The sequence below is a fragment of the Rhinolophus sinicus genome, chromosome 14 (assembly GCF_057876585.1).
Source record: "Rhinolophus sinicus isolate RSI-liver-muscle chromosome 14, RSI-T2T, whole genome shotgun sequence".
NCBI classification, from domain to species: Eukaryota; Metazoa; Chordata; class Mammalia; order Chiroptera; family Rhinolophidae; genus Rhinolophus; species Rhinolophus sinicus.
The window spans coordinates 143,468,261-143,487,829 of record NC_142514.1 but is presented as its reverse complement, the minus strand read 5'-3'; the positions used below and the strand labels follow the sequence as shown (position 1 = coordinate 143,487,829).

General features: G+C 40.0%; 3 pseudogenes; 2 read left to right on the top strand and 1 right to left on the bottom strand.

Annotated features, from left to right (window-relative positions):
* The first annotated feature begins 7,789 nt into the window (after nt 1-7,789).
* On the top strand, nt 7,790-10,192 carry LOC109460435 (E3 ubiquitin-protein ligase makorin-1 pseudogene; annotated as a pseudogene).
* A 362-nt stretch (nt 10,193-10,554) lies between these two features.
* On the bottom strand, nt 10,555-11,708 carry LOC109460436 (nucleophosmin-like; annotated as a pseudogene).
* Nucleotides 11,709-17,631: 5,923 nt separating this feature from the next.
* On the top strand, nt 17,632-19,081 carry LOC109460433 (TBC1 domain family member 12 pseudogene; annotated as a pseudogene).
* The last annotated feature ends 488 nt before the right edge of the window (nt 19,082-19,569 follow it).

Below are 19,569 nucleotides of genomic sequence, written 5' to 3'. Positions count from 1 at the left end.
GGAAAAATGATCTTCCCTCCAACCCTGATTTCCTCTTCTGTTTTTTTTTTTTTTATCTTGTATTATGTCTTTAAGTTTCTCAAGTAACTTTTTAGAATGACTTGATATTATTAAAAAATACAGTCTCTGAGTATCCAGTTGACACACTAAATCCAATATATCCCAAACTGTGTTAATCTTTTCTCGAAAGTCAAATTTCTCCTCTGTATTCACCTTAGAAAGTATTACAAACAAAAACCTGACTCTTCACCCCTACTCCACCCGCATCCCTACATCCAATGAGTCACCAAATCCTACAGATTGTGTTTTAATAACTCTTGTGAATTTTTCTCTCATAAACAACTCGAATGAATTTGGTACCACTTTGAGGACTTGAGAAAAAAACCTCACACACTGGAAGGCAGAGCTGAGAAACAGATAGAAGTAGAGTTTGCACTTTTCTTTCGGGCAAAATGGAGCTAGTCATATTACCAACCTTATAGATTTGCTATTACTTAAATGAGTGGAAACGTATAAAATGCTCAGAATTGTGCCAGGCACCTGAGAGCTTAATGTTCATTGTTGCTTTGTTGTGATCACTTGACCCCCACATTCAGTCAGGCAGGAAACCAGCTCTTACCAGAGATATTTTCATTTATGTGAGCTAATAAGTATGCTTTTTTGCTTAACTCCAGTTTTCATTTTTTAATGATGTGATTTTCCCTTGTAGCTGAAAGATTCTAAGAGGCATGGGCCCACTGGCACTGGAATCCACATGGAAGACAAGGGCAGCATCTTCCTAGCATAGTACCTGGCACAGAGTAGGTGTTCAATGAATATTTAGAGAATAAATGAATTTATTCCAGTGAGGTGCTAGGGACACAAGGATGAACAAATACCTGCCCTAAGGAGCTGGCTCACAGCTGAGACCTTTTTGTTGTTCTTCTTTGGGACTCTATCGATCCTCTCAGTGCCCACAATCCTTTCTGGGCCCACGAAAATGTTTTAATGTTTTTTTAATCAGAAGAAAAAAAAGAAATTTTAGGTAAAAGAAATGTTTTAAAATAAAATATTAATATAATCTTCTTTATACCAACACAATTATAAAATATAATTATTTTTTTTAATTTTTAATTTTTTGTTTTTCATGGAAGACAGAGCCCTTGAGGGCAAAAGTGCCTAGGGCCCACAGACGTCATAATGCAGCCCTGCTTCTTCAGTCTCCCCTTTGTTTTTTTCCCTCTCACATTCATCCTCACACATTTGATCCTTCATTTGATGCTAATTTCCTTTTGGTCTGACAAATTATTTCTATGTTCTTTGGTTATTATTTAGAATTAACCTCAAATACATTTTATTAAAAATGCACTGGGCCTACTTTATATCCTTTCCCCATCCACCTAGCCCTACCTACCCTGCCCTCAGGTCCTTGGCTACTAGCCCTGCTTCCTGGCTCACCAGGCAAAGACCTGAGAGTTGCCACATTTGTCTTATCTAACACTGCCTGTTGTGCTGACCATCTGGCAGCAAGTGCCAGGCTTTGGCTTGAGCTCCATTGCACCAGCCACTGTAGGAGCAACCTGCAGCAGCTCTAGCACTCAGGTCCAACCAAGGAGCTGTCCAAGGGAACTGTTTCCAGATGAAGTGGTTCCATATTGCCCATCAATTAATATTTTCTTCAGAAACTGTAGCCAGCTTGTTTCTAAGTATTAGGTATATCTGTTATATCTCCTAGTCTTGGCTGGTTGGCCTTATGTCATAGGTGTCCTGCGGGGCGCAGTGGCAGAGTCTCCCTGGTCACCTGAGCCAGATGCTCCAGGAGTGTCCCTTTTGTAAGTTGTGTGTTCCCTCCTGTTATAGTTGAACCTTGATTGCTATTGGCATGTCAGTGGGTGGGATTGACCCTCAGCCTGACTGGTTGTGGGGTTTGGACTCATCCACAGTTTATGGGCTGCTGTGTGGGAGGCTTACCCTACTGGGGGAGATTTGCTCCAGCAGGCTCTGGTGCCTGTTAAGCCCACCCTTGGTGTGTGCCACTTGTGGGGCTAATTGGGCAGTGCTCTACTATGGTCTGAAACCAACCTCCAAGTATGTTTGTTTTGGGGTCTCTTGGAGGGGGGCTGTGGTGCAGGCCTCGGTCAGCCACTGCCTAGGTCAGCCAGGGGCAACCTGGTAGGAGCTACAAAGTGATCTATGGTTGTTTGCTGCCTGTGCTAAACCTGGAGGCACGTGGGAAAGGCCACTCTGTGAACCAAGGATGGATGCCATCAGTATCAAGCCTAGGCTAACTCCACAAAAAATTTAGGACACCTGGAGGCCTGCTGCCACCTGCCAGCTCCCTTAAGGTTCAACCATTGTTAAAGCCTTATGTGATATATGAGTTGGGTGAGGCAGGGCCTCAGGGAGTCACTAGAGTGGAAACAGTGTTGTGAACAGGTTAATGTAGACTGTGGTTTGGTGCCAGTGCTGAGACTGGAGAGACTCAACAAGCGTCTCAGAGCACACTGAGAGGCCAGTTGCCACCCACCTGGGGCCTGTGGACTTAGATAGTTTTCCAAGAAAGAGTGCAAGGTGGGAGGGGCTGGCTGCTCATGGAGAAAGTGCCTCTGGCTGTGTGTGAGTTGGATGGGGCTGGGTCCCAGCTGAGTCAGCAGGGCGGAGCAGAGGAGCTAACCAGGCCAATCAGATTAAGATTTGGCCTGTGGGGGTGGGCTCAACATAGGAAAGATGGCGCCCACCTGCTGGCTGCACAGTAAGAGGACTTCCTCACCGGGAAAATGCTGGCTGTTCTCCAGTCCTCCCCCTGCAGCCACACGACTCAGTCTGCACCCCCCATATGTCTCCGAGACCCCTGCGTCACCGTCCCTCCGTTGGAGCTCAAGGTGAGTGCCTTTGAGTGAGTCTGTTAACAGCCTGTTTAAGAGGATATCTGGGTTTCCTGAAGGCTTCCATCCCACCCGAACAGGTTAAAATCCCCACTGTTTCTCACAGCCAGATGAGGGGGCTCCTCTTCCTGGCACCAGTACTCTGGGCTTGGGAGCCTGGTGTGGGGGCTGGGGTCCCTTGCTCCTTCCACAGGAACCTCTGTGGCCAAGATACTCCGCCTGACTCTCAAATGCCACAGGGAAGTTTTGGGCCTGTTCTGTGTCTCTGCCCCTCCTACCAGTCTCAACATGGCTTCTTTATATTTTCAGTCATAAGACTTCTGTTCGGCTAGACTTCAGATGGTTCTCCAGGTTGATTGTTCTATAATTTAGTTGTAATTTTAATGTGTTCATGGAAGGATGCAGGCACAGTGTTTATCTACTCTGCCATCTTCGATCTCTCCCTTGTTTCTTTGATGAATGTTTTTCAGATGCCATTTATTTTTCTAGCTCCTTTCCTCCCTTTTTGCCCCCTTTAAGTTAATATTAAGTTCTGTACAATTTTTAAGTGATTGTATATTTGAAGGAGGTTCACTATGGAGAATGAGCCAGGGCAATGATCCAAGTTAGCAGGAATTCTCCTTATGACGCAGAGTTTTCATGTTTGCTTTAACAATTCACAGTGCAGAGTTTCTCTTCTCTTCCCTGAAATTACTTGCGGCAAGATGGTTGGCTATTTGACTGTTTGATTCCTTGTTCAGCTCTGGGGGCTCTGCTATTATAGGAATCAAACTACTTTTAAGGAAGCTTCTGCCAGCTGCCCATGGACTCTATTCTCATTGCTACAAACTAAATTTCGTTGCTTCTTCACTTCAGGATGTACCTGTTCACCTTGGAGAGGTGTGTTCTCGTGACTCTTTACATGTGTATCTCTGTGATTTGTGGCTGTGATCATCCTCGCTTTGATCTTCACTGCCTCGGCAGCACTTCCTGTTTGTGGTTTGGGCTTTCAGATGTTTTCTAGGTTCATCAGAGATAGGCAGAATTTGCATTTATGTTCCTCTTTCCTACTATAAGATTTTTTCCAAGATGATAAGAAAGATACACTGATATAGCAAATATGGGGCATAGTATAATAAATGTATACAATTTCCCTCCCCCCTGCAGTTTAAAAAACGTAAAATTGATTTATAGAATATGTATCCAAACAGGTGCTAGAATCATTTAAACATAAAACAAATATCTCTGAAAATTAAAGAAAAATATAATGTCATCCAAAGGAACACTGGGGAACATGAAGCCAGAGCACCTATTGTCTTATACAGCATTCCCATACAAATAATAGAGGATAGTAATGAATAGATAATACAAACACTTATCAATGGAGTTTTATTTAAAATTCTCTAGCCCTTACAATTTTGGGGGATTAAAGTGTAGACTTAACTTTTCCTTACAGTCATAACTTAAACCTGCTTACTTTTTCATACACGCACACATACAGATTTTAAAACATTTCAGTATTTACCTTGGTTGAATTCCAGTTTCTCAGAAGACCTTTGGAGACCTTTCCATCTAGTTCTATACATACATACTTGTATATACCCATATTCATATGTATGAATACACACCCACATATATGGACACTTATATATATACATACACAAACACGTATATGTGTTTTCTACCTCAGCACTGTATTTCAAAACAAAAAGTTAAGTTACAACTAAGTTAATGTAACATTAAAACACAGTCAAGTCAATACTAAAAATTATTAGACAAATAAATAAAGATACATTTCTGAAAACTTAAATGAGCAAGTTTGTGTAGAACCATATTTATAAGTCCAATTAATTTCCACAAAATCAGTTTACAAAAGATATTTCAGCTTTTATCTCGTTGTCATTTACATTTAATTCTCCCAAATATCAAACTAGTTATTATAATTTTTTTATAAAAGTAAAGAGAACATTTAGAAAACTTTAGTCATAAGAAATTTTAGCTTTAGTATAAACAATAACTGACTCTTTGAATGGATTAAAATATGCCCTTTCCATATCTCTCAAATGAGTTTTCTGTAATAATTTTTGATTATGACAGATAAAAACCATTTTTCAGTATTAAGTTCATAAATGACTTATTTCATAAATGAACATTTTTCTATTTTAATTAGTAATATAAAATAAAGAAATTCTTAAATTGAGAGATATTACATCTTTTAGTTCTGTTATGTTATTTAGTTTTACCACTATATTTTTGGGTTTAAAACAAAACATTTAGAATAAAAGTTACCAAAGTTGAAGTTGTACAAATTAATTTAAGAAACCTCACATAGGAATTTTACTAAAATAGGAATTGTGATTGATTCCCTCCCATTCTTGATTCTGAAGCAGCTGTCTCAAAGTAGAATTTTTAACTGGCTCAAAAGACTCCCTTCATGCTTGCTTCTCCTTCTAGAATTTACATGTGGGAGAAATTGTCTGGGTATATTTCATTTTAAGTATCTTTATTTTTCCCCCTGATATGTTGCTTGATTCAGCTCATCAAGGTTATACTTACCCTTGAAAGAAAAAAAATCATGGAAAAAACATTCTGAAAAAAAGTTATGACTTAAGACATGATTTAACTCTTGATGGCATTTTACTTTCCTCTGTTGGAATCCATCTTACTTCAGTATACTTGAGAACCATAAATTATTCTGGCATTCACAAACCTGGTAATTTAAAAAAATGTTTTCACAGGCAAATCACACATTTAACTAGAACTGGTAAAATTTACAATTTCTCAACATCTCACACATATAAATGACACATTAATTCTTGTCACAATTCACTCTCAAAAAATAAGTTTTGAAAAGGAGTTTCTCACATTTATGAATGGAAATTTCATGTTCCCAATAAACTATTTTTAAACATTTGCTTAGAAGGAAATGTATTTTGAAAATGTCACATAATTTCAAGGTCAGAATACCCTCTCCTGCCCCCCACTCCTGTAAGACATTCCTTTCTTTCATGCACAGAAAGATTAAACATACACATTTCAAGCATAATAATTCAGAGTTAAAAGCATTAATTTACAATCAGCACAGGCACAAGTACTTAATTTTTCAATGTTTTAGCTTGTTTCTAGTCTTTGCCATTCCTTTAGAGAGGATCAGTGAGTTTGGAGAATATACATACATATATCCACTGTTATTCCCTCTCACAAATAAAACTTTGACTTCTATCCAATATCCTTTGCTAAGTTAAGATTCTTCATTATTTCAGATCCTCTCTATTTTAAAGTTGACACAGGGAGAGACATTTTACCTAAAGTAGGGATTATTATTTCTTTGATTTGCTAGAATTTGCTGTTAAAATTTGCAGAACATTATGTGGATCTCAGGTAGCTGATGTGCTCGAGGGATCCACAAAGGGATCAGAGGATGAAGACATTAGCAAAAGGAAAAAGACGCAAATAGTATCCATTACGGGAAGTCCTTAAGAGATCACGTCACTACCTGCAATCTCATGGAAGGACAAATTTTGGTCCTGGGAACTTAGTGATCCCTAGATGATGATATAGAATCAATGGAAGCCATAGTGAAAACTGTGGCAAACATGAGATACATATGCAGAGAAGCGAAAAACTGTCCCCATCACCAAAGCATCCTCCTGTCAGTTCAGTGAACAGGTGATATATATATATATATATATCTATATATATATATATATAGTGCATACTAATGGAAAGGGCCCTCTACGTGTCTAGACAAGGATGTCCACTATGATTGTTATCATTCAGTATGATTTGGGAGTTCTACCCAATGTAACAAGACAAGAAAAAAAATAATAAAAATATGTGAACTAGTGAATATGTAAATATGTGACACGATGTCATTAATGTTGTTAACTTAGAGAACAAATGTAGAACAATATGAATTGTATAATTCCCTTAAAAAACATACAAGTATATAAAGTGTGTAATATATGTGCCATAGAAAACTATTTCCTTTTCAGTAATGGCATGGGAAAAATACACTTACATATTTTATTTTCTATATTTCAGTTATTTGCACTTATAAAGATGTATTAATTTTGTTTATAAAAATGGGAAAACTCTGCCTAACTCTCTATTTCTTTCTTTTAAATATATATGAATACTTTATATAATCATTATCAAGGCAAAAATGTATATTTCTTAACTAAACTGGAGATACCTCTCAACACAGAAATATAAGCAGAAATCTTGAATAAAAGTTCTGTATTTTTTTCTTTATATCAATTTTGGCTTTTATTTTTTTCCTTTATTTTCTTGTCACTATAGGAATATGCATAGCTCTGGAAATTTTCATTATAAGGAGTTAAGCTATAAGTATATGAGATAATACCACAAAGAAATACAGAACATCCACAATAATGAAATTTCAAGCAGCTTCCAAAAATGATGACAAAATATTTTTAATTATATGAGAAATTCTCAATATATAATGGTTTAAAATATCAGAAAACTGAATCATTTACACAGTATGATCCTGGCTATGTTTTAAAATTAATATGTGCATAAAAGGAAAAAGAATAGCCCAAAATGTTAATAGTGATGAGAGAGCAGGTCATATATTTTCTTCTTTATACTTTTTTTCTGTTTCCAAATCAAATTATTTTTGCAGTGAGTGCATGTTACTTTTGTAAATAGGAAAAATTATAAAAAATGTTAAACAACAATAAATACAAATCCAAGTAAATAGAAGCTGTCAGAAATGAAAATGGAATTTATGAGAGTAAAGTTGAGGAAAGAAGAGTGAGGCAATTCTATGCTGATGTGTAAAACTGAAGAGACTCAACTTAGTACAAATGCCTCATTTGATTTATAGAAAATGGTGTCCTGAGATGTGAATTTATTTTTCCAGCATCCAAATCAGGTACTTTCAGATTGTGCTGAGGAAAAAAAAGTGCCGACCAGCTGGAGCAGGACAGCGGCGCTGTGGCAGCAGCCTTCCCCACCCCTATTCCCAGTCACCTCCCCCGTCCCTGGGGTTGGGATGGGAGGGAGGGTGTCGCAGGGGGAGGGGAAGGCGGCAGAGGAGGTGGCTGGACTAAACAGGTCACCTGCAGGTATTTCATGCATGAGGTTTGTAAGGAAGGAAATAACTGTCGCTACTCGCATGACCTCTTTGACAGTCCATACGGTGTAGTGTGCAAGTATTTTCAGCGAGGGTACTGTATTTACGGAGACCGCTGCTGATATGAACACAGCAATACATTGAAACAGGAAGAAGCAACTGCTACAGCTCTAACTACAAAATCATCCCTTGCTGCTTCCTCAAGTCTCTCATCAGCAGTTGGACCAATTGTTGAAATGTATACAGGCGAGGCTGAGTCAAGAAATTCAAACTTTACAACCGTAGGAGCAGGTTCAGAAGACTGGGTGAATGCCATTGAGTTTGTTCCTGGCCACCCCTGCTGTGGCCAGCCTGCCCCTTCCTGCACTGAAGCACCCCTGCAGGGCTCAGTGACCAAGGAAGAATCAGAGAAAAGTAAAGGGCAGTGGAAACAAAGAAGCAGCTTTGCCCGAATGTATGCCGAATGCAGCAATGGGAGAGTGTCGATGGGGGAGAACTGTGTGTATCTCCATGGAGACGCCTGTGATATGCGTGGGCTGCAAGTCCTCCGCCCAGTGATTGCTGCCCAGAGATCACAGCATATAAAAATCTTGCACTAAGCCCATGAGGAGGACGTGGAGCTGTCATCTGCCGTCCAGCGCAGTAAGGACATGGTGTATGGGATCTGAATGGAAGTGGTCTACAGAAAGCCAACCCCAGTGAGCGCTGCTTTGGAATCCTCTCCACTCCAACTGCAACCACACCTGCATCTCAAGTGTATTTGCAAGTGGAGGAGCGCAAAGCTGTTTAAGAGCAAGATCATAAAGTTCTGCCCAGAATGCCGGATCACATCCAACTTTGTCATTCTGAGTGAATACTGGGTGGAGAAGAAAGAAGAGAAGCAGAAACTCATTCAGAAGTACAAGGAGGCCATGAGCAACAGGGTGTGCAAGCATTTTGATAAAGGATGGGGAGCTGCCCATTTGAAGGGAACTGGTTTTACAACCATGAGTATCCCCAGGGTCGTAGAAAGGAGCCACAGGGACAGAAAGTGGGAACATCAAGCAGATACCGGGCCCAGTGGAGGAGCCACTTCTGGGAGCTCATTGAGGAAACAGAGAACAGCACCCCCTTTGACAATTACAAAAAAAAGGTTGTCACCTTTGAGCTGGGTGAGATGTTGCTTATGCTTTTGGCTGTTGGTGGACAACCCGACAGACTCTGAAGAGGAGTGGGACTTGTTTCATGATGAGCTGGAAGGTGTTTACGACTTGGATCTAGAGCAACTTTGCGTGGTATGTGAACTGGTCTGCTGAGCCTTAGACAGGACCTGTCCCCTCTGGTGTGCAGTGGTGCCCACGTTTCTCTCCTAGGCAGGCCTGTCAACTCCAGGTGCTGTGGGAATAATTTTGACCCAGGGCCTGTCTTCTCAATTCCTCACCTTTCTCCACAGTGTGTTGTTTTCTCTGTTTAAAAAAATTACAAAAATGAACCTTAAATTAAAAAAAATAAAAGTGCCAAAGATGGAGAATCTTTGGTTTGAGTCCCAGCCTCCATAGGCTCTTATTCCTCGCTTGACAAAGCTTTAATACTGGAGTATTCCTACATGCCAGCTGAGCAGGCTCCTCTCTATCTTGTCAGCACATATTGGAAAATAAAACTGCGGGCAGCTGACTTACTTATAAGAAGCTAAAACTAAATAAAGAGGTGACAGGGTGGACATGGGAAGTGATGACACGAATACTAAGCACTGGCTTTCAAGACACAAATACTTGTGCTGCATAGAATATCTACAAACCAGGGATGTGACTGTGAACAGACAGAATCCAAAGAAAGGCTCTCCATTGGGGAAAACTAAGACAAGATGGCCACACCCTATATAATCACCAACCTCTTGTATACTCAGTGTATTGTGTTTAAAGTAGCATTACCATCTTTCACCTCATTTCCTTTTTATCTCTCTTCTGTTAAATTAGTTAAACAAGGAGGCCATTAGAGGTGGCTCTAATGCCTTGGTGGCCTATTTAAGCAAACCAAAATTTAAGCCTGTAAATACCTCAAGGTTACAAAATTGAAACCTAAGGACAACCAATTACAAACAGCCAAATAAGCTTTAAATTATAGCCAATCAATAATTTCCTTACTTTGTTTCCTCATTTTCTCTGTATAAGTCTTTCTCCTGGCCACTATCAGACAAGTGCTCCTAACTACTCATGTTTGACACTGCCTGTTTGGAATGGATAAATGGTCAAATAAACTCTTAAAATTTTAACATGCTTCAGTTTATCTTTTAACACTTCTGTAAACCATTCTTCCATTATCCCAATTCCCAATGCTCAAACATTTTGTCTCCTCCCTCTTAGTCATATCCCACATAAAATTAGTTAACAAACCTTGAAGAGGCTAAATATGCTACATTTCACAAATGTAGTCCCTCATTTCTGTTTCATTGTTACATCCTCTGTTAGAATCTCATACAACACATTCTTAGAAATGGAACCTGGACAACATTTATCAGACATGGTAGGGAAAGTTCTCACTCAACATTATAAAAAGGACAGCCAGATATCAACTGTTACAGAAATGAAATAAGATGGAAAAGTTTACCAAATTATTTAAACTATTATATTTTTCTTAAAGAGACTTTCTCCACTGCCGGAGATTTTGAAGAGCCTCCTGGTCAGTGATCTGGAAGCAATTATTCACATAATTAATGAACTTGGTTTCCATTTTGGGAAAAGAACCACCTTTTTCTATACTTGCTTGTATTTTTGCTTTAATGTCTTCTGCAAAATTAGGCCCTTTTGGTGTTTCAGAAGTTTTTTCCTGTTTTTTGAAGGATTCTTGACCTTTTGATCTTGGTGTTAATGGTTTTGAGTCTTCCATTCTGGTTTGATTTTTGTGCATTTTTGGCTGGAGTATCTCGAACAGATTTCTTTCTTTTTTTTTAAATTTATTGGGGTGACAATCGTTAGTAAAATTACATAGTTTTTAGGTGTACAATTCTGTATTACATCATCTATAAATCCCACTGTGTGTTCACCACCCAGAGTCAGTTCTTCTTCCATCACCATATATATGATCCCCCTTGCCCTCATCTCCCACCGCCCACCTCATCACAGGCCTATCACAAGAAACAAGAAAAATCCCAAATAAATAACCTCATGTTACACCTTAAAGAACTAGAAAAAGAAGAACATTCAAACAGATTTCTTTATAGAAGCTTTTTCTTCAGCTTCCTCGCCATCAAGCTCACCGTCATTATCATCCTCCTCCTCCTCTTCCTCATCATCATCATCTTCATCAGCAGCAAGTTTTACTTTTTTCTGTGGAAACTTGCTACCACTTCCAGGGGCAGAACGCTTTCCAGATATACTTAGGAGTTTCACATCCTCCTCCTCGTCATCTTCTGACTGTACATCTTCCTCCGTAGCTACTAAGTGCTGTCCATTAATATGCACAGGCCCTGAACCACACTTCAACCGTAAGACCACAGGTGGTGTTATTTCAAAGCCCCCAAGGGAAACTGTTGGCTATACAGACATTTTCAAAGTTGCCAGTGTTACTTTAATTGGACTGCCTTCATAATTCATTCCTCTGCTTCCACAACGTGCAATTCATCCTTTGCTCCAGCCCCTACACTGACCTTTCTTAAAAATAATTGGTACCCATTTTCATCATTATCCACTTTAAAGTGATAATCTTCATTGGCCTTTAGTTCACAACCGAAAAGATAGTTCTGGGGCCTCAGGGGACTCATGACCATCCATGTCCATCGAATCTTCCATGGGGTGGTGACATGCACTTAGGTGGGAGAGAAGATGGACGGAGATAAACGACTACTGCTCGGCTGCATAGACATGCAGGACAGAATCGCACCAGGGCCCCACAAAGTGTTTTCTATTAGGCCCAAGTAGATGCAGCTTCTGCACTTTGATAGACACAAGTTCTTCACTGCAGATAATTATGGGGTGACTCCAGTTATACGGTCACCATTACATAGGACGCTCTGCTTTCTTTCCTGGAGGTTCTTTGCTCTGCCACTAGGAATCTCAGTTCCTCAAACTCTTCTACTACTCCATTGCCAGTGCTCCAATATTCTGCTGTAGAGTTGAACACCTCCCTCTCTGCCCTTGCTCTAGCTATGGTTGGGGGTAAGATTTCCTTTCTGAGTCCCTGGAAGCCCAGCTTTTTCAAATATCCTTATTTCAGAAGGAAGGTCCTGTGTAATAGGATTTTGCTTCTGTCTTACCAGAAACTCACTGCAACCTTTCTCTTGAGGGAAGGGCTGGGATCTTGATCTTTTCTCCAGGTCCGTGGGCTGGGAGACTCAAGAGAATGCTTCAAACAGATTCGTAGTTCTTTGACTTTCAAGCATGTTACCTAGCCAGATTGTTAAATATACTAAATCTTATGATAGTGAGGGTTTTATTCTGATAAGCCTTTGTTTATTAGCCACTAATATGGCTCTAGACTTCCAGAGTACATAAGCCAGTTAGCATAGAATATTTGGTTATGATGATTCTGCCCCCCAGTTTGTTCTTCCTGGCAGACAGACACAATAAGACCCACATGTTTGCTTACTATTTTTCAGGTTATACTAATGAGATGCAATTGAATAGGAAAAGTGGAGCTCTGATCTAGATTAAACAAAAATCAACTCAAGACTGATTTGAAGATGGCAGAACACTAAAAGTGTAGGGATAATATAAATACCTGAAAACAGAAAAAAGCCTCCAGACAAGGCAAGAAATCTCGATATCTACAGACAAAAATAAAAAATAAATGTAAATAAAAATAAATATAATAATAAAGAGTTTAACACCATCAACAAGGAGCAAGTCTGCCAAAGTAACCCTATAGGAACTGTCTGCAATGTGGTGAATGCTTAGTGAATTTTCCAGCACCCCTTAAAGGAGCAGCCACATAGATCCAGCTAGAGCTATATTCTAATTTACTGATCCCTGTCCCCTGGTCACAGCTGACTGGCCCAGGACTAAACATTCCATCCAAGATAGGTCAATCGCAGTCCTTCCTCTAGACTAGTGGTCCTCAGCTGAAGGTGATTTTGTCCCTAGGGGACATTTGGCAATGTCTGGGGACATTTTTGACTGTCATGACTGGCATCTACTAGGGGGAGGTCAGGGATGCTGCTAAACATCTTACAAAGCACAGGACAGCCCCACAACAAAGAATTAGCCTGTCCAAAATGTCAACGGTGCTGAGGTTGCTAAACCTCCCAATTGATGGATCCCTGGTGTGAGCCTTACCCAGACTGTTCCTTACTTATCTATGGTTAAGAATTGGGTGAAAAATATTCTCCTGGCATGCAGTGAAAAGGTGAGAATAGGGAGTTTTAAGTTGTAGTTATTCCAGAAGTAAATAAGTCCTGAATATTACATTCAGCTCAGACAGGTTGGAGAGAGGCAAACAAATCATAGTTCTTGTGAGGGGAATGGCAGTTTAGCTGGATGTAGGAACTCATCAGCTCACATTTCAAACATATTAGAGTAACTCAAAGCTTGTTGCAAATGTGTTCTTAAACTTGGCAGGGACTGTTAGGAAGAATAGGGGTGAACAGAAGATGAACAAAACATTTTTCTGGTCAAGTAATGAACATCAAACATCTCCTGTGTGCAGAGTGGGTGGTCAGGTGTGGCTAACATATGGAAAATGTTTGGCATATAAGACAAAACTTTAAACAGCCACTTTACAGACCCTTCAATCTTCCCTGAAGCTGCCAGAAGCCAAGGCGTTTCTGATAAATAAGGGGGCACTGCTCACATCTTTTAACATGGTTCTGAGTCAGTACTATGTATGCCAGCTGTCAACAAGATGGCTCTGAGCAAATGAGGAGAATTAACATAAGTCACTGACCCCTTTCAATGTGTTATGCCGCCATCCATCCTTATGGCTCTATATGAGCATTTTAGCCAAAATAAAACAAAACAAAACAAAAAACCCCAGCTGCCTATGTCACACCTCTTCCTTGCTGTACCTCTTCCGTCCAAAAATTGTGCTATTTGGCCCACAATTAGGGGCTATCTAACATGCTATGCCCCCCAAGAAAGGAAGGGTCTTGTCAGGTATTACTTCCTGGATGGCTTTGCCATGATTAGAGGAACTAGGTTGTCTTTGAGTTCAGTGGTTGTTCTCCCCCCACACTCAGCCCCCATGGCTGTAAGAGACCGCCACCCTGTGAAACAAATCACCTTTGGGCAAAATTACAATGGAATTTGGGTTTGTTCTCATCCTGTGGATGCCTCAGGTTTCCAGTATATTGTTCCTTTGGGCCACACTGTTATAAAACAAACAAATAAGCAAGTGAGCAAACAGAAAACCCAAGAAGGGACAGCTCCTGCTTCAGGTCTTTTTTAGGTGTATCATTTACTTATTGCCTCTGGAACTTCTGGGAAGCTCTTTTGTTGGAGGGTGGTCATAAACATGTGCTTAACCTACAGCTTGTTTCACACTCTGGGAAAAGGAAACACTACCATCATATCTTCACTAGTCTGTATCCGCTTGTGAACAAGACCAAGCGCTACTGTGGTGGGTATTGAAAATCGATTGACAGAGTTGGTGATTTTAAGCAATACTATTTTGGACTGAGGAAAGTATAAGTGTAGCCCCACCCTGGGCTACACTGTTCTGTCTTGTCCTGTTTACTAGGGTGCAGAAAAAGCTGATGTTCACACGCCTCTGCTTGTGTATTGCCCAGCACTGTACAGAAAATGCAACAGTCCTTAGCAGGGGTTTGGGGTCCAGTGGAAATGGAGTGACCAACTCATCCTGTTCTGGCCAGGACTGTCCCTATTTTCACACCAAAAATCTCGTGTTCCAAGAAACCCTTCAGTCTCAGGCAAATCAGGGATGGTTGGTCACCTTAAATAGAACTGAATATGGCTCTGGTTAAAGTGTATGGGACTAGCAAGATAGATGAAGTCTAGTATTTTAGAAAAACTTTCACATAACTTTGGTGAATATGTTCATCTGCAACCTGTGCTATAAAAATGAGGTTTCCAATTTCTAAACCATGAAGTGCTATATAGTGAGGAAGGATTACAAAAATAGGATTTTGAGTTAAATGACTATGAGATTCATTCAACAAATATTGAGTACTTACTCCTTTTCACGAAGATGGAGCTGAAAGCAAAGAAGGAAGCCCCTGCTCCTCCCTAAGTGAAAGCAAAGCCAAAGCCAAAGCAAAGGCTTTGAAGGCAAAGAAAGCAGTACTGAAAGGCATCCACAGCCACAAAAATAAAAAAATATCTGCATGTCACCCACCTTCCAATAAAATAGCCCAAGGCACTTCCGCTCTGAGGCAGCCCAAATATCCTCAAAAGAGCGCCTCCAGGAGAAATAAACTTGACCACTCTGCCATCATCAAATTCCCCTAACTACTGAGTCAGCCATGAAGAACATAGAAGACAACAATACACGTGTGCTCATTGTGGATGCCAAGGCCCAACAAGCACCAGATCAAACAGGCTGTGAAGAGGCTCTATGACATTGACGTGGCCAAGGTCAACACCCTGATCAGGCCTGATGGAGAGAAGAGGGCATATGTTCAACTTGCTCCTGACTATGATGCTTTGGATGTTGCCAGCAAAATTGGGATCACCAAAACTGAGTCCAGCTGGCTAATTCTAAATATGAAAATTTTTCACTGTAAAAACAATGTATTGAGTACTTACTGTAGGCCAAGCACTTTACTATGTATTAGAAATAGAGTAATGAGGAGAATAAAGTCCTTACTTTTCAGAGAACAAATTTTCAGGAGTATAATCAGAGGCAGGCTGGCATGCTTCTTCTGAATGAATTGTGGGATAAGTGCTCACAATGGTCAGCCCTTCCCCATACCATTTTGGTGAGGATATCTGGGAAACCCAATAGCAAGATATTTTCTTGACATATGCTACTATTTTATAATCTTTATTGCAAATGCTATAAGAAAAAAATTACACATGCACGTCTCTGTGTATGTATATATATATATATATATATATATATATATATATATATATATTTACAAATTATATGCATGTCCTATACTGTACTAATATATTAAACACATACACAAAAATAGAAAGGAAGAAAGGCTGCCCTGAGTCACCCCCGAGATGTGTGCATCCAACTTTAGAGATGGCTAATAAATCCTGTGCCAACTCATGGATGATTAAGTGGTCATGGCTCTCTGCAAGCATGCAAAGGATCCACCTGTGCTGCTCAGACCACCTACATCTTCATGTACCAGTTTTACCATACTATGTGCCGTCCTGGGTCTTTATAACTTGCTTGACCATCTGAGGTTCTCCTTGAGGAAAATATGACCCCCTTCTACCTGCATGAAGGTTTATATGGTATTAATTTAAGCAAGCTTATAAAACCCCAAGTCACAGTACTTCAGCAGTATCTCTCTCTTGTCTGTGAGAGTTAGAATATAAGGGTCTTAAATTTGTATTTCTCCCCCGGGGTATACACAGCCTTTTAAGAGGAGCCGAATGACCAAGACAATGCTTGTTAAGAATTTCCAGGCCACCTCAAAGCGTAGAACAGAAAAAAAAAACCACACCAAGTGGCTTCTAAACAGGGCAGCCACCATAAATCTTCTAGAAATTTCCTCCACTAGGTTGCTTGAAAAGTCACCAAACTGGGCTGCCTCAAAAGTCTCTGATAACATTTTTGTCTGAAAGTGGCTGATGCAAAAACTCAAGGCACATGTGATCAGCCATTAAATGGTGGTTTAGTTCCATGTAGGCATTAAAAGATAATTTTCAAAAGCAGGTAAAATCATGACTCTCATACAGATATAATAAGCATATTGAAGAATTTATTTAACTCGTTCGTGATGAAACTAGTGAAGTGTTACAACCAGGTCAAAGGAGACTCCTCAGAACAGACACAGGTACAGGTCAGGGCTATTGAAATGAATGTGCAAATAGAGTCCAAATTGGTTTTTCAGTTGTTTTTCCCCTGGACAGAATTTGTTTGCATGTTTATGGGCAAGAATTATTTAGCAGTGCTGTCAGTTATCTATAGTTTACAGAATCACAATCAGACAACCCAGGTGTGCTTTAGAATGACAACACGTAATTTTCCATTTAAGCACAAATTTTACGCTACAGTTTCCCCACCTTTGATCAAAAAGAATCTCAGAGATTCTTGATCACAAAATGAGTCTGGCCTCACAGATTTGGCTGATTATTTACATAGGTGCAACAAACATATTAATTTACCATAAATGCCATCTTTATGTTTGCTCTGCTGGAAGTTTCCATAACGAATCTCAGATTGGATTACTCTCTGTCCTGAGGCTAAAAAACTCTATCCACCAGATTTCATCTGCAGTAGCTATACATTTTGTGTGACCTCCTCGCTTCTCAAAGTTCTCTAAACATCTCTAGCTCTTGGCCTGCCATGGAAGTGACCTCCCTTACCGGCTCTAAAGCTGGGCCCTGAAAGCCAGGTACCAGTAGGGTTTTCTCAGCACTGTCTCCATTGAGTCAATCTTAATTCCCTAAAAGTGACTGACTGGTCAGGCACCGGAAACAGCTTTTCCAGGTTGGCAGGGAGGTTCCTCCCTCAGCCTTGTGGTCATATCCACCTGGTGGGGCCTGGCAACAAGGCAGCTGCTGGCATGGTCAGCCTGTTCTCAAAGTGGCTGCCTGATGGTGGCAGACACCAAAGACCTTAGACTCGGAGCAGCAGGGGCTCAGACGTATGATCCCCTCTCCCAACTTTCAGAGTGCCCCTCCACCTGTCCCTGCTTATCTGAAAACTTTTCCAAAAAGGACAAAAGGAGCTCAGATCAGTTGTCCGTAGTGCCCCGATTGGAAATTATTAGGTAAGTCCCTCCTGGAAGCTTCTTTAGAAAAGCTTCCAAAAATCATTCAGCAGAAATACGAAGCACGAACAGGGAGGACTTGTGAACCACTGTTTCAGTCGTCAAGACAAGAATTTTGAATTTGAGCCACTTTTGTTCACCAGTATGATTCTTGAATATGGGCAATCATATGATTCACAGTTGCTTTTGTGTCCTGTTTAAGATTTCTTTGTCCACTCCAAGGAAATCTTCCTGCCACATTTGTGGAAGAAGCTTTACCTCATCAACAAGAACATTATTCTTTGAGCTGAGTCTCAAACTTGAGAAATCAAAGCAGTACATTTAAAAAAAAAATTAAGCAAGAAGAAAATATTGCAAATGCAATGGTAATTTGTACCATTGAAATATTTCCCAATTGGAAGTAATACATAGTATGTAGGAAGAAGTTTGGAGAATTGAGGTGCAGTGATTGCCCTCTAGTGTTCATGGTAGTTTGGAGTCTCACTGTGGGACGTGAACTAATACCATTTCTGAACTTTGAATATTCCTCTGCAAAGGAAAGGAAAAGTTTCAGTGAAACACATTCTCTCCAGACATATCATTCTCTGTATGTAGGAGGTGTATCTGTTGACGGTCCAGATGCTAGTCTGGAAAAAAGCTGGATGTGACCTATGCATTTCCATCTCTACATCTTTCACAAGCACCACCCATACCATGACGTTTTACACAGCATCTGGGGAGCATATTCATGTTACATACCTGATATTGGTTATGTCCAAGGATGTCCTTCATTGAGGCAATGCATATTTTCGTTCTGGAAGAGGCAGATGCCTTCATTGCATTTGGAAAGCTCATGAATAAGTCATACCCGTTGGCCTTTTTGTGTGGATCACAGCAAGATGTTGAACTATTTTCGAACATTTGAAGTATTCTTTGAGGACACTCTCTTCAAACTGTTTCTTCACATCAAGTCTTAGGGTCTTGCATCAGACATACAGTTGACAAACGGATCTTCACACAGTGTCACAGATCAGTACTCTACTTGACCCAGCTTGTGCAGTCTGGGATATACTTTGCAGAGATGGGAGAAATTTTTATTTAGAAGTGGGCTAGGAAATCCTCCAAGTATATGAACACATCTTCCTACAGATAGACTTTATTCATACAGCACAGCTTCTAACTGAGTTGGCAGAGGCTGTCACACCAGAAGAGCTGTTCAGCTGTGTGGCAGCCACTCAGAGGCAGAGGAGCAGCAGTAAATGCACTCAGGTCTTTGTGTCTGTAATGAAAGATATTCAGGAAGGAGTTGAGAATCACAGTACCACTTTGAACAGCTAATCTTCGTAATAAACAAATTGAAATGTAAAATGTATTTTTGATAATGGTGTTTTGCTTCCTATGTAAGCAGCAAGGAGTAAAGTCAGAGAAATCCAAAAAAGTCAAGAGATGAAAAACAGCTGATTTTGAAATTTGTATTTGAAATAAAGGAAATGAATAACCTATTGACAATATTATTTTAAAAAGTAATTTATAGGGAGAGCCATTTTCCAAAGGAAAAAGTGTAAATGGCTAGTTCATACTCCATAATTTGGGATGAACAGTTGAATGCAATATCATTTTAAAACAGTTCTGGGGAAAAAAAAAACAGTGGCTGGTTATACTCAATTCAATAAGCATTATTCTCAAATATGACATTCCAGACAAGGCTTTGGTTGCATAAACAATTTTCCCAATTATATCTAGTGAAAAGGTGAGTAAAGTTTTATTGAACCTGTGCAAATAACTGTCTTACCATTTAAAAGTAAGATATTTAATAAGAGGTTCTG